Raw genomic sequence first — 16,465 nt, forward strand, 5'->3', positions numbered from 1 at the left:
TCATGAGAAAAACCTGAATAGCAAGTGAAATGGGTTCGCAGCTCGCTGTAGCTTATTAGGCTGCGGCTGCGGCTGCGGCTGCAGCTTATTGCAGCTACAGTACATAGTAGTTGTTTCCTCGCAGCCGCAGCCTGAAGTAGCTGCAGCGAGCACACTCATGGTGTCGTGCTCGTGCGTGACGACTATTTAGTAGTGTGCTTTTGAGACGTCATCAGTATGTTCGTTTCGTCGTAAACGAATCGTAGATTATTTACCGTTGGCTGGTTTGGTGTGAGAGAAAAATACTGTTCCAGCTTATAATCCACGATCGTATACGAGCAAGCGAAGAGGCTGGCATGTGTCTGTTCTTGTACTCTGATATGGCACAGAAATTCAATTGGCATGTTGATCTGGTGAATCTAAGCTCTTGAATGAATATCGAACGGCAAAAGCTATCACCTCCAAGTCCAAGGATGCAAGTGGGCAGACAGGCAGTGGGCTGTATATTTGCATTTCTAGTTGTTTTGAGTCTTTTTTTTAGAGTCATTTCCGGTTGTTAGCTTTGTTTCGGAACAGCTTGTCATTTTCCCCCCGTTGTCGATGGATTTGCTTTGGTGCTGCCTGCCTGCCTTACGCTGCACTGCTTCGAGAAATGGCAGATGTAGCCATCAGGCATTTGTTCTTGCATGATAGGAGAGGACAGCAAATGATTCGAGAGAAAACAAGGAGACGTGAAAAAGAACGGTTCGTATCTGGTGTCTACTCGGTGCAGTCTTTGGAATTATTGCTTTGTTGCTGCATCGTTTTCGAGTCAAACTGAGCCTTCGCGTCGCAGCTGTATCTGACACTTTGGTTATCGATATATGGACGGATTTCAGGCTAATAAACTGTTACAGGGTTTGATACGGCGATAATGCTAGGAAGGGGCCCCACTCTGCTCCGAGCACTTCAATGCTTCACGGCTTCTTAAAAAAAAAGTGCCGCTCACTTTCTCCATGGCAGGGGCTGCCGGCCGCGGCCTTGGCGGCGCCGCACCCGGCCCCTTCCCACGCTACTCCGCGCTCCCGCGCTGTGCCACCTCGCCCGTCACGGAAGGGGAGACAGGGGAGGTCTGCGCGTACGCTCCCATCCACCTCGTGCCGTCAACGGGAAAGGGGAGGCCTGCGTCACCGCAATTCCCCACCAGGTAGGCTGTGGCTGCCGCCGACATAGTGTTTCAAGTGTTTCTCATATGTATGTTTTGAGTGTTTTATATGGATGTTGCATATATTGCAATAGTTGTACATGTATGTTGCATGCGTCTGTTCCTAATATATCATTTGCTTTTTAGACATATATTGCAAGTGTGTTTATCTGGATGTTGCGTATGTTTGCAATGTAATGGTTTTCAAGTGTTTTTTTAGGTGTTTTCGCAAGTGTTTCAGACACATGTTTCAAGTGTTTCATCTGTCTTCTTTTATATGTTGCAAGTGTTGCATCTGAATGTTTCAAAAGTAGATCGAGGTGTTGTACATGAAATGCGCGTGGGAAGCGGGAGGGGGTGCGAGCAAACCCCGCGCGTAGTTTGGCGGCACGGGCTCGCTGCTGGGGCGGGCACTCGCAAGTCCGACGTTGTTGGGGCGCTCGCTCGCTCGTTGCGTGGGCACTGTCCAATGCTAGCACCCTGAGTCGGACATCCGGGCTCTAGCAAGTCCGTTCTAAGCTACGAGCTCGGAAATATAAAGTTACGAAAAATAGTCGCAAAGCTTTGCCCTACATACAGTTGGCGACGCCTCATGGTCTCATGGAGACAAACCTGGCTAGGCTATCGCATCTCTATCTCTGCCAATACTTATTTACCCTACTATGTGTGCATATCAAAGGTGGTTTCCAATATGTGCATATCATAGATGGAGAATAAGTGAATAAGACATCACTAATGTTGTCCATATTGAATACGTAAATTTAAAGACGCTTATTGTTCCCGTCACTAATATACATCTTGAACTATGTCACTGATACGCCGTCACTAATATACATCTTGAACTATGTCACTGATACGTTTTTTCTGTTGTAGTGATAGTTAATTGAGAGAAAAGAAGGCTGATAGTTAATAGACTGCTAATGTTTTCTTTGTTGAACGTAACTATTATTTAATTTTTCCAAATAAGAGACGATAAAAAATAGACTAAAGCAGCCACCGGCCGCCCGGTGCCCCCCATTCGGAAGGCGTGCGTCAGGCCGTACCAAACTACCAACAAGGTAAACCCCCCGAGAGGCTGAGACGGCGAGGCGACCAGCCGCCCGGTGCCGAGGCCGACGGGCTATATGCATCCAAAGAGGTGAAACAGCCGACGACGACGCGATGACCAGCAGACCAGACCAACCACACCGATGGGCGATGGGCGCGCGCGGTGCACATCACCGAATGCACGGCCGGTACGCGTGAGCTGTCAGTGTCAGGCTCGAGCGGTCGGACGACGACGCGGACGCAGCGACATGCTTGTACGCTCGACACTGCCAGGACGCGTCCCACCGGACGGCCGGTGCAGCCACCGTTTGGCTCCTCGTCGCGTCCACGCGACTACTACGTCGTGAGCTGCACGATGCGTTCGTCCTCGCGAGCGCCACGGTGCACGTACGCGCACGCACGCGGCAGCGGCCGGAGCACGTGCACCAACCGAAGCCCCCGCTTTGGAATCCTCTGCGTTTTTTTTTCTTGTCAGTTGCATAGGAAGACATCAAACGAGATGAGAGCATAGGCGGTATGCAGAAAGCGAAGAGAGTTGTAGATGGCTAGTGCTCATCCTGATAGCAGAAGGATCGATACGAACGAGATTTTATTGTGTTGTTTAGGGTGCATTTCGTTGGAGGACGAGATAGGGCTCATCTTATTTACCTTCACACAAGAGGTGAAATTTGACTAAATATCTACTGACATCTGACTCACTCTTATTACCTAGTTAGGTAAAAATACATTGTTGATGATGCCTTAGTAATAACAATATGTTACACGACGTGTACACAAATAAAAAAGGGGGTTTAGACCAACTTGAACATGAAGACTTTTATGTTAATACATGCTCCATCCGTCATATAAAAGGAGTCACTATGAGGTTCTTGCTGGTCAAATTTTTATAATTTTATAAAAAATATTAGCAATATTTTTATCTCTAATAAATTTATTATAAAAAATATTCACCGATCTACCTAATGGTACTAATTATATATCATAAATATTAATATTTTTCTTATATATATTTAATAAAATTTAAAATTACTTGACTTGTTAAGAAGTAAGAACGACATTTTCTAAGTGACTGAGGGAGTACAGTTGGATCCCTGAAAAACACAGAATTACCATATTTATACAGAATTATTACCATATTTCCTCACCACCCCAGTTTAAAAGATTTTTTTTAATTTTAACACTTTTTGATAACTAATTTTAAATCTAACACTGTAAGTTTTTTTTTAAACTAACACTTTTGGCCGCGCCTATTGCCCTGGCGCGGCCAAATGCCTGTGCCGCGTCATGCATGGTGGCGCGGCAGAGGTCTGACGTGGCGACGACCGGTTTCGGTGACCGTTGACATGGCAGCTCTTGCCGCGCCACCGATCTTGGCGCGGCAGTACCGCGCCCTGATCCATGGCACGGCAGAGCCGAATAAATACCGTATGGCCGGCCGGCCACCCGCACGCACCCTGCCCGCTCGCCTGCCGCCAGCGCCCGCACCGCCGCCAGCGCCGCCAGCCGCCGCGCAGCGTCCGGCGCTAGCGCCCGCCCGGCCTCGCCCGCCCGACGACGCCACGCCAGACCACTCCCGCCGCGCAGCGCCCGCGCCGGCCGCGCCACGAACGCCGGCGCGTCAAGGCCGCCCGCTCCTAAGGTACCTCCTCTCGATTTCATTTTTTTTTACTTATTATTGATTTAGGATAATTTGTGATTTAGGATAGTTATGGTTGATTTCATATTTTTTTATTATTATTGATTTAGGATAATTAGTGAATTAGGATAGTTAGTAATTTAGGATAGTTAGGGTTGATTTTATATTTTTTTATTATTATTAATTTAGGATAATTAGTGATTTAGGATAGTTAGTAATTTAGGATAGTTAGGGTTTTATGATTGGTATTGATTTATGATAGTTAGTGATTTAGGATAGTTAGGTTAGTGAATTTGTTTATGATTTACGTAGGTTTGAAGTTGTGTGTTCTAGTATAGTTAGGATTTTGGGTTTAGGGATTGTTTATGTATTTATTATTTAGTTTATAGTTAGTTATTTAGTTAGGGATTTTGAGTATAGATACTAGTTTACTCTAAACCTAAAAGGGTTTAGGTATTTTAGGGATTAATTATGTATTTATTATCTAGTATAGTTAGAATTTTGGGTTTAGGGATTTAGGATAGTTAGGTTAGTGATTTGTTTGTGAACTTACTAATGTTAATTTAAATTTTGTTAATTTGAATACTCTAACGTTTTGTTTATCAATTCGTAACAGGATGGCTCCTCCCACGCAGCATCCGTTGTACCCCATTCTTGAGGTGGAGTACGACGACCAGCATCGAACACACATCTTGAGTGATGAAAGGATCAAGATGCCCAAGAGGGGGGTGAATTGGGCTAATTCTAAATTCTCTTGCAATAATCAAATCCTACGGATAGCCCAATTAACCCCTCGTGCCTAGAAAAGTGTTTATATCAAACTAATGCACAACAACCTCGCAACCTAAGTTCCAAACTTACTCTAGCAAGCAATTCTATGGATGTAAAACAAGTATTGAATTGCTTAAAGTAAATGCTCAAAGTAAGTGCTCAAAGTAAATAGAGAGAGAAAAGGAACGCGGCGATGTTTTGCCGAGGTATCGGAGAGTCGCCACTCCCCACTAGTCCTCGTTGGAGCACCCGCGCAAGGGTGTAGCTCCCCCTTGATCCGCGTAAGGATCAAGTGCTCTCTACGGGTTGATTCTTCGACACTCCGTCGCGGCGAATCACCCAAAGCCGCTCACAACTTGAGTTGGGTCACCCATAAGCTCCGTCGGGTGAACACCAAACTCCCAATCACCACCAAGCCGTCTAGGTGATGGCGATCACCAAGAGTAACAAGCACGAACTCTCACTTGACCACGCGAAGCCTAATGAGAAGATGGATGCACACTTTGCTACTCTTGATTTGCTAGTGAGGCTACTCTCTTGGATTCTCAAATCACAAACACCTCACTAGGACCTTGCTCTTCTTGGCACTCACAAACGTGTTTCTCAGCTGTTGGAATGAGCAAAAGTTACTCCACTCACGAGTGGAGCATCTATTTATAAGGCAGCCTGAAAAACGAACCGTTATGAGCTTCTGCGGGATGACCGGACGCTCCGGTCGTGATGACCGGACGCTCCGGTCAGTTCAACCCGCGAACCAGTAGTAAAGAGTTGACCGGACGCTGGCAGGGTCCGGTCAGCACTGACCGGACGCGTCCGGTCGCATAAAACCCTTATTGGAACCTTACTGGACTCGACCGGACGCTGAACCCTCAGGGTCCGGTCAGTATAGACCGGACGCGTCCGGTCACACTTTCTCAAGTCTGGACCCTTACTGGAGTCGACCGGACGCTGGCCCTCAGCGTCCGGTCACATGACCTCTCAGCGTCCGGTCACACCAGACTAGATCTCCACGGTCAAATGAACTGACCGGACCCTGCGGCCAGCGTCCGGTCACACCGGAGCCAGCGTCCGGTCAGTGTTTGACCCTCCATTCACTTCCAACTCTCGAACATCTGAGAATGAAGTTTGCTCCATAGGATCTTAGGCATTCATAGGAGCTACCTAGAGCTAGTTTTAACAAGTGTGCACCACACCTAACTCACTAGATTCAACTAGGTCAAGCTACCCGTTCATACCCCCTTAATGGTACGGCCAAAGGAAAAACAAAGTCCTAAACTACTCTAAGTGTCTCTCCAACTCCAATCGATACTTAGAACTAGTTATCCTTAACCTTGTCGTCCATCCTTTTAAAAACCGAAACGATTTCCATCGTAGGGGCATGACAACCTCGATTACCCAATCGATCTCCATTACCATGACCTAACTTAATTGTCTCTGCAAAACACATGTTAGTCATAGTAATCTTGTATTGACATTAATCACCGAAATCCAACTAGGGGCCTAGATGCTTTCAATCTCCCCCTTTTTAGTGATTGATGACAATACCACCTCGAGTATGTTATGGAGTGAGGTTTTTGACGGGCTTGATTCATATAAGCTTTTGTCAATAATAACAAAAGAGTTAGTCAAGCTTATATGACCCAAGCCAATACAATGTACTCAAAGGATATGAATTAAGCATGAGTACAAATAACAAAGCTCATTTGCTTCGAAGTATAAACGCGGAAGCAAAAGCAAATGAGCATTACACAAGTGATATGACATATAGATAAAGCAAAGTAGAAGTCACACATGTCAAATATCACAACCACGTAGATAGCACTATCACATATATATAATAGTATGCAGGAAAGTAGACACACGAATGCATAAATAATAGTGTATCACACAAATTAAACTCCAAATGTATATAATAAGCTAATACTATATAACTAGCTCCCCCTAAATGTAGCTCCCCCTGAGACTACATACTCGAACACCCTCTCCCCCTTTGGCGTCAAACACCAAAACCTAGGGCGGGGCTACAGCGGACGAGTCGGGCGCTGAAGAACGTGGGGCAAGTTGGAACTGGGCACCATCATCATCTGACCCTGAGCTCTGAACTGACTGACCCTCTATGGCAGGAAGTGTCGCTGAAGCGGTCTGGGTCTGAGCTGGGGCTGGTGCTGCCTGTGAAGCTGCAAGTATGTTTGTCGTAGGATCGGACGAGGCGACAGACGAGGGGAGCCTCTGAGTAGTCACTGCGACTAGATCTGCTGTAGATGGACCGGTGGTATGCATATGAGGCGGAGTAGGCATGCCGGTCAACTCGCTGAAGGATGCTCCAAGACTCCTGGAGACTAACGTCTCAGGCACGAATAGCGAGGAAGACTGCTCTGGTGTGAAGCCCGTCTGAAATGGAGTGAACTGCGGGGCTACCACGGGTGAGGCTAACCACTGGGACACCTGTATGGGCGGAGAAGCAAACTGAGCTGGAGGCTGTCCCTGACTCTAGAGCCCACTGGGCTGTACTGTTGGAGTCGTCGAAGTGGTGGGAGGCTGTGCAAGCTAGGGCGAAGGCTGTGGCAGTGGGACCCCAATAGCTGTCACTACATGCTGCATGAATCCCATGAGCTGCTGCTGCATAAGTAACTGCTGGTGCTGAAGGAGCTGCTGCTGCCGCTGAAACTCGTCCTGACGAGCCTGAAACTGTGCGAAGTTGGCAGCTGTCTCCTATGCCTGTCGTGTCTGATCCTGCTGCATCCACTCAAGAATGGCAATGAGAGCGGGGTCTGTCTGTGGAGCAGGTGGAGCAGAACTAGAGCTACTGGCCTCTGCATCATGTCTGCGTGGAGGCATCTGAGGTATAGGCTGGTAGTCGTCGTCAGAGCTGTCACTGTACTCGCTCACCTCCTGCTGTGCCTCTAGCTCCTCCTCCTCAGTGGCTGCAATCCCTCTGATGATCTCATCTTGCTGAGCTGCGGACTCTGGCACATCGGGACGATGGCTAGGCTGTCTAGGTGCCTGAGGAGTGGCGTGTCTGATCCTCTGTGACAGGTTGTAGGCTGGGAACTCTGTAGTGGCACCTGTATACTCATCCATCATACCAGGAGGCTTATCAAGCACAACTCTGCGGATGAGGAACGTGATCCAGTGAGCATAGGGAAGCTGCCTGCGACCCTTGAATCCCTCAGCTATAGTATCCTCTATCTCTGAAAGAAGGAGGTCCCAGATGTCAAATACTGTCATCTGCATGATGGCATTGAGAAGCCAGAGCTGTAAGCGAGTCAGGCCCTCCCTGTATCCCAACCTAGGAAGTAGTGTCCTCCTGATGATGGCCTCTAGTATCCTCGCTGTAGGAGTCAAGTCACTGGGGTTCCTGCTCGACCCCTCTCCAAACGGCTCCTTGAAGCAATGCCGCACTAAATCTGTAGGGGGCACCAACCCTCCATGAGGACGCCTGGGAGGCTCCTGCTGTCCATAACAGACCTCATGTATCTTGACAGGCTGCTCCTGTAGCCTCAGTATCTCTCTGACCCTGCCACTCGTCACTCTGTAGTCTTTGCCTTTGAAAGCAAAGTGAATGAATCTGTGATGCGGATCGATGTAGAGTGAGGCATAAAACTGACGGACCCAAGATGGTACATATATGCCCGTCCGTCCAATCAAATCTGTCAGTCCTGGCAAATATGACAAGTATTGCCGAATGCTCTCTCCCGCTGCTGCCACAATAGACTCTATCTGACAGACCCTCTGAGATCTGAACACTGCCCCACTATTAAAATATGCATTGTAGAAATCCTCCTGCAGTGGCGTGTAGAACCCCTCAGCTTCTCTCTCATCCCTCCTCGGAGGAAACCAAATCTCAAACTCAACAAAACGCAGCTGCTGAACCTGCCTGGCTGTAGCGGCCCTCAAGTCGAGGTGTACCACTGGAGGCGGACCCTGTGGTCTGGGCGGAGGGCGAGAACCCATGCGCTGTGTAACTGGCCTCGGTGGAACTGCAGCACTGGTACGACTCGAACGGCGTAGCTGAGGTGCTGGCTCGGTCTCCTGACTCTCCTGAGTCTCCTGGGCTGGCTGAGGCTCTGCTGGTGGGGGCTGCTGCTGTGCTGATGGACCCTCCTCAATGGCAACCCGTCGTCCTGCAAATGTGGCAGTCCCAGCTGGACTACCATGACGATGCTCAACATCCTCAATCGCAGCTCTCAGTGCTGGTGAAACCGGCTGATCTGCAATGACAACTCCGCTGCGGGCACCACCTCTCTCGGCACGCTCTGCAACCTCTGCAACAGCTACTGCTCTCGCTGTCTCTGCGTCGGGGTACTTCCGCTTCTTGGATGTCACCTGCTTGGTTGCCTTGCCCTTCGATCCGGCTGGCTGGCGAGGCGGGGGCCTCCGATCATCATCACCTGGGCCACCACCAATGTTCTTGGTGCGAGCCATCTGAACAGACAAGATGGTGAACTGCCGCTGATGAAGATCAACTGTCAAACAGCCGCTTTTGAGGCTTGGCCTCGATCCTTACTCGCGAGCTTGGCTCCGAGATGACTGCCAACTGCCAGATGAAACACAACGGAACCGACTCGCTGCACGATAGAATAGATGGATATACAAATAAATACCATATGTCGAATAGATGTGAAACCCTAATAGAGAAAGCAATGTAGATGCGAATTTGAATCGTATGGCTTTCTACCTGATGATCCGCGAACCGAGAATAGATAAGATGTCACATGGGGGATCCTCGGAACCGGGCTAGGGTTAGGGTAAATGTCCTGAATGTAATGGAGAATCAGAGACTGCAAATCGATCTAGGTCACCATTGAAGATCAAGATTGAAAAATAAAGCTTGCCTTACCAATCTAGGGGATGGTAGGGCTAGGGCACTTCGGCGTGAAGACGGACAGCCTTGGCGACGGTGGAGCGGCGAGCTGGGGCGCGAGGAGGCTGGAGCACGGCGTGGCGCTGAGCAGGCACGGTGGCACGTGGGACGGCGGCGCGTGGCTGCGACGAGCCGGTGGAGGCGCGCGAGGACGGGGCTTGTAGCTCGGCTAGAGCGCGGCTGGCGAGCGGCGGCGGCTTGGGCTAGGTCACGGCGGGTGACAGAGGATGCGGGTAGGTTAAGTATCCCCCAAATCGTGATAGAAAAGGAAACGGGGAAAAGAGTCCTTAAGACGTGCGAGATCCACTGACCGGACGCTCCGGTGGTAGCGACCGGACGCTACCACCCAGCGTCCGGTCGATTCCAGAGAGGTCCAAATCCCCTGGAATCGGGACCGGACGCGTCCGGTGGTCCATGACCGGACGCAGGCAGGGTCCGGTCAGTACAACTTGATCATCCTTCGATCGACCGGACGTTGAACCCTTCCTGACCGGACGCACAGACGCAGCGTCCGGTCACTCCTTCAGTAGCAGTTCACCTCCTGTGAACTAACCGGACGCTGGACAGCAGCGTCCGGTGCAGCGTCCGGTGCACCTTTTCCAGCAAACCTTCAACCTTCCTTCGTGCTGCCTGTTCCCAATCAAGTCCCAACTTGAATAAGATCCAAATAAACACCAATTAGGACTGATGTGAGTGACCTCTCTCAAACCCTCATATTTTTCAAAATATTTTGCCTTAGGCTATAATTCTTTTTAAGAAAATAGGCAACAAGAGGGCAAATGGAACAAAACGATAAAACAACATTCATGCATATGTAGAACTTGTAAGTAAATCTAGTTGCTTGTCAAGTTTGATCCAAGGTTAAGCTTCTTCACACGCTTTTCGGTGGTTATCTTAACCATGTTAGACAAGCCCTATATGCATTGCCACAAATTAAACATGTTGTATATTACAATGAATGCAAGGGACAACACAAGCTCAATTTTTAGTGAAGTTACTAAAATCAAGTACATTGAGCTCATTCCGCAATCTACAAAAAGTAGCCTCATCTAGCGGTTTAGTGAAGATATCCGCTAATTGATCTTCGGATCTTACACCTTCTAGTGATATATCATTTTTAGCTACATGATCTCTTAGAAAGTGATGGCGGATATCTATATGCTTGGTGCGAGAGTGTTGAACCGGATTATTTGCAAGTTTTACCGCGCTTTCATTGTCGCACAAAAGAGGTACTTTCTCTAGAACTACTCCATAGTCTAGTAAAGTTTGTTTCATATATAATATTTGTGCACAACAAGCACCCGCGGCAATGTATTCCGCTTCGGCGGTGGACAAAGCCACACTATTTTGTTTCTTGGAGGACCAAGACACAAGTGATCTACCAAGCAAATGGCACCCTCCGGATGTGCTCTTTCTATCAACTTTGCATCCGGCGTAATCCGAATCGGAATAGCCAATTAATTCAAATAAAGCTCCTTTGGGATACCAAAGGCCAATGCTTGGTGTGTGCTTAAGATACCTAAGGATTCTTTTTACGGCAATTAAATATGTTTCCTTAGGACTAGCTTGAAATCTAGCACACATACACACACTAAACATGATGTCGGGCCTAGATGCGGTTAAATATAACAAGCTACCAATCATAGAACGGTAGAGAGTTTGATCAACCGAGTTACCTCCCTCATCTAGGTCGAGATGTCCATTGGTAGGCATTGGGGTCTTAATTGGCTTACATTCATCCATCTTGAATCTCTTGAGAAGATCTTTTGTGTATTTCTCTTGAGAGATGAAGATGCCTTCTTTTATTTGCTTGACTTGAAAACCAAGAAAAAATGTAAGCTCACCAATCATTGACATCTCGAACTCCTTAGACATCAATTCACCAAATTCTTTGCATGAGTCTTCATTTGATGATCCAAAGATGATATCATCAACATATACTTGACAAATGAAGATATGCCCATCAAGCTTCTTGGTGAATAGTATGGTGTCGACCTTCCCAATGGTGAAGCCCTTCTCAATAAGGAAATCCCGAAGGCGCTCATACCAAGCTCTTGGGGCTTGCTTAAGCCCATATAGTGCCTTGGACAACCTATAAACATGATTAGGATACCTAGGGTCTTCAAACCTGGGAGGTTGATCAACATAGACTAGTTCATTAATAAAGCCATTTAAGAATGCACTTTTCACATCCATTTGATATAGTTTCATTTCATGATGTGATGCATATGTAAGAAGGATACGGATGGCTTCTAATCTTGCAACCGGTGCAAAGGTTTCTCCAAAATCTAAACCTTCAACTTGAGAGAACCCCTTTGCAACTAGTCTTGCCTTGTTCCTCACAACAACACCTTGATCATCTTGCTTGTTGTGGAACACCCACTTCATTCTAATGACTCTTGCTGGACTCGACCGGACGCTGAACCCTCAGGGTCCGGTCAGTATAGACCGGACGCGTCCGGTCACACTTTCTCAAGTCTGGACCCTTACTGGAGTCGACCGGACGCTGGCCCTCAGCGTCCGGTCACATGACCTCTCAGCGTCCGGTCACACCAGACTAGATCTCCACGGTCAAATGAACTGACCGGACCCTACGGCCAGCGTCCGGTCGCACCGGAGCCAGCGTCCGGTCAGTGTTTGACCCTCCATTCACTTCCAACTCTCGAACATCTGAGAATGAAGTTTGCTCCATAGGATCTTAGGCATTCATAGGAGCTACCTAGAGCTAGTTTTAACAAGTGTGCACCACACCTAACTCACTAGATTCAACTAGGTCAAGCTACCCGTTCATACCCCCTTAATGGTACGGCCAAAGGAAAAACAAAGTCCTAAACTACTCTAAGTGTCTCTCCAACTCCAATCGATACTTAGAACTAGTTATCCTTAACCTTGTCGTCCATCCTTTTAAAAACCGAAACGATTTCCATCGTAGGGGCATGACCACTAGAGAGGACACACAGCTGGAGAGAGCCCCGCTTCAAAGATACGTGGTAATATACTTGAATGGTACAATTTGTTATCCTTTTGGTATTAAGTATGTGTACTAAAACTGTCCAACCGCATTTCTGTACCCAGACGACACAATTGTCAAGGCTATCTAACGAAGCAGCGTTCCGGCTTCACGAGTCTAGAGGTCAGGGGCCAGGCGTTCTCGCGGCTTTTGTGGAGGTAACATAAACTTGTCCGTTCTGAAAATGTTTCTTTAGTGTATATGCATTTGGGTAATGCACTAACTTTAACGTCTATTTATGCAGAAGGTGGAGAAGAGCTACAGGAAGCTAGCTTAGAAGCTAAGCTACATAGACACTCCTTGTGAGGAACCGCCACTCCCGACGCGGTCGGGTGCCACGTCTTCAGCCTCTTTGAGGACACCAGCCGGCTCTTCTCAGCAGATGACAGGTACCACTTCCGCGGTGCGTACACCACCACATCATAGCGCTGGGAAGGACCCTACAACCGAGGACGACGAGGACGACGATGACGACGACCCCCCCGGCTTCCGCAGACAGCACGACTAGTGGGACGATTGGCTGCAGCACGAGATCGGCATGTCTTAGCTAGGTGGTGCCCCGCTTGGTACCCAAGGAGCCTCACAGGTACTATCAAATATAGTTTATTTAAATACGTAGACTCCATGAACTAACGATCATAAAGAATTATAAGTAATCGTGCGTATCATATACTTGTAGGGTACAAGCCATACGCACCGTCGACGAGACCATACCGACGTTGGCTACACTCCCAATATGTTGCCAACAAATCCGAAGAGACAGAGACGTCCGAGGGATCCTTACACTCCTGAGTCTTAGTTTGTTAGGTCAAACGAATATTGGTGTCCGAAACTTGCGGGGTTATTTGGTTATGTTATGTCAAACTTATATCAAAATAATGAAAATGTTATGTGGCAGCTTGTCAACTTGCGCACGGACTTCATTTATCTGTTTCATATTCATTTCTTTACGTCGCGGCAGCACTGCCGGCGAGATTAAGTACCAACTAGTTCAGGAACCGGCAGTCCCGGCGTATCTCGACGCCGGTGGCAATTTTTCATAATCGATTAGTTAAATTGGTGGTTAACCGTATTATGAAAGACGGAAAACAAATAATTGGCTTATCAAATTCTCTATTCGGCCGTGAAAAAAATTCAACAAAAGACAGAAATAAATCTACTATTGATTTTACGTCAAGCGATACTTAGAATAACTTCCACTATCGGCACGACGCATTCGGATTAAACAGTTCAGGTACCGTCGGCCGGGCGACAGGCGCGGCGGCTAGACGGGCTTGCTGCTCGGGCAGGTGGGACTAGGCGCGGTATTTATTCGGCTCTGTCGCGGCACGGATCAGGGCGTGGCACTGCCGCGCCAAGGTCGGTGACGCGGCAAGAGCTGCCATGTCAACGGTCACCGAAACCGGTCGTCGCCACGTCAGACCTCTGCCGCGCCACCATGCATGGCGTGGCATAGGCATTTGGCTGCGCCAGGGCAATAGGCGCGGCCAAAAGTGTTAGTTTAAAAAAATCTTACAGTGTTAGATTTAAAATTAATTATAAAAATGTTAAAATTAAAAAAAATCGTTTAAAATGGACTGTTGAAGATAGTACTACTACTGATTTGATAGAACCGTATGTAAGGGCTTCCCCAACGCGCCTCGCTGGCGTGCTGCTCCAGCTTCCATGTCATCTTCGCACGTCCGTGTCATCAAGTTGTGGTTCCGCAGGGCTTCAGAACAGCCTACAGAGGCTGCATAGACCTTATCTGACAAAAGACCGAAGCAGCGACTGAGTAGGTGTTTGTTTTCTTTGTCAAAAGTTTAGCCCTGTCGTATCGAATCTTTGGATACCAATTAGAAGTATTAAACATAGGCTAATTACAAAACTAATTACATAGATTGGGGTTAATTTATGAGACAAATCTATTAAGTCTAATTAGTCCATAATTTGGCAACGTGGTGTTATAGTAAACATTTGTTAATTATGGATTGATTAGGCTTAATAGATTTGTCTCGCTAATTAGTTTACTTTTGTGCAATTAGTTTTATAATTAGCTAATGTTTAGTCTTTCTAGTTAATATCCAAATATTTGATGTGACACGACTAAACTTTAGCTCTGAATCCACTGCTGTGGAGAAAAGAGGTCGTAGCACGACGCCGTCTGCGCTTGCTTGCAGCCTGTTCGTTTGGCTGTGGCTTGTCGTAAACGATAGTAAATTTTCAATCGAAACAGTATTTTTCTCTCACACAAATCAACCAGAAGTATTTCTTTACGAACCAGCAACGATATGAACCAGCCAACCGAACAGGCTATTGGTTACACGTAAAGCAAACGGGTAAAACATATGTATGGTGGGGTCAGAAATAAAGTTACTACTGAATGCTCAGGTTTAGAGAGAGCAATTAATGCCTACGTTGCGAGACCGGCGGCCTCAGCCGCATCCTCATCTACTTGGGGCCTGTTTAGTTCCACCCCAAAACGTCAAATTTTTCAAGATTCCCTGTCACATCGAATCTTTGGACGCATGCATGAAGCATTAAATATAAATAAAAAATAAAACTAATTACACAGTTTAGACGAAATCCACGAGACGAATCTTTTAAGCCTAATTAGACTATGATTGGACACTAATTGCCAAATAACAACGAAAATGCTACAGTTGCATTTTGCCAAAAATTTTGGCAACTAAACCGGGCCTTGGTGCGAGAACCGGCGGCCTCAGCCGCGTCCTCATCTACGTGGGGCATAACCTTCGTTGAGGCTAACAGTGCTCTTAGCTTGCGTTGGCCATGCCCTAACAGCTCGACACTGTTGCCACTGCTATAAGCTCTGCGCGCTTGGTCGCCGTCACCCGCCAGCCTGTGAGAATAGCATCTGCTGCTCTGTGCTCGACTGCGCTGCAGGCGGCTGCGGTGACCACCGATACCGCGACATCCTTTTCAGCAGAATCCCTGCGAAATGCGGAAATGGCCGGAAAAAACTGGTGGCCTCCGCCCTCGTTTTTCCACCCCGCACCTGCGCCGCACTGCGCCTGCGGGACGTGCCCTCCCGCCACTGCCACCGCCTCCTAGAGATGCCCCGTCGTAATCAACGCCATCGTCCCAAAGCTGCCAGCCGTCCCGTGCTCCCGAAGAAAAGGGCATAGGGCCTGTTTAGATGACTTCATTTTGCAAAATGAGGCACTGTAGCAGTTTCGTTGTTATTTGGCAAATAGTGTCCAATCATAGTCTAATTAGGCTTAAAAGATTCGTTTCGTGGATTTCGTCTAAACTGTGTAATTAGTTTTATTTTTTATTTATATTTAATGCTTCATGCATGCGTCCAAAGATTCGATGTGACGGGGAATATGAAAAATTTTGCAAAATTCTTGGGGAACTAAACTGGACCATAATACGAAGAAAAGGGCATAAGATAGAACCCAAAAAAAGGCTAGCGGGCATGGGCATCACCCGCATCAGCACTGTGCGTGCAGCACCCCATAACATTCCAACCCATCGACAGCCCGAGACCTCGAGTTCTCAACTATTTAGACGGTCTCAAGGAGGGGCACCCAAACCCAAAATTAATAGCAAGAGATTCAAAATCAGTTTTCACTATAATATCTATACAGAAGACCTATTTTGGGTTGTCTGAGAGGCACAATCCAAATATGGACATCCTCTCTCCTGAAAACCTATTTACAGAAATGATTCTCTTTTGAGTCTGTTTGTTGGAGAAGATGTTGAATATGTATTGAACATTTTACCTGTAGCGCTAACCAAAGAATAAATGGATCTTATATTTTTAGATGTTATTGTTGAAGATAGTCTTACATGCTGAAATAAGAGACAGACACAAGTGAAGATAAAGAATTGATCTTTGATTAGATAGCCACTCAGTAGCAATTGATTATTGACTTTCTTGTCTTCGTTCTAGTAAAAACCCTATACTACTGACGCATTACTTCCTCCTATTTTTCTTTTATTTTAAGTGAAATCCGTCGTTGGTCGTTT

The sequence above is a fragment of the Miscanthus floridulus genome, chromosome 17 (assembly GCF_019320115.1).
Source record: "Miscanthus floridulus cultivar M001 chromosome 17, ASM1932011v1, whole genome shotgun sequence".
NCBI classification, from domain to species: domain Eukaryota; kingdom Viridiplantae; phylum Streptophyta; class Magnoliopsida; order Poales; family Poaceae; genus Miscanthus; species Miscanthus floridulus.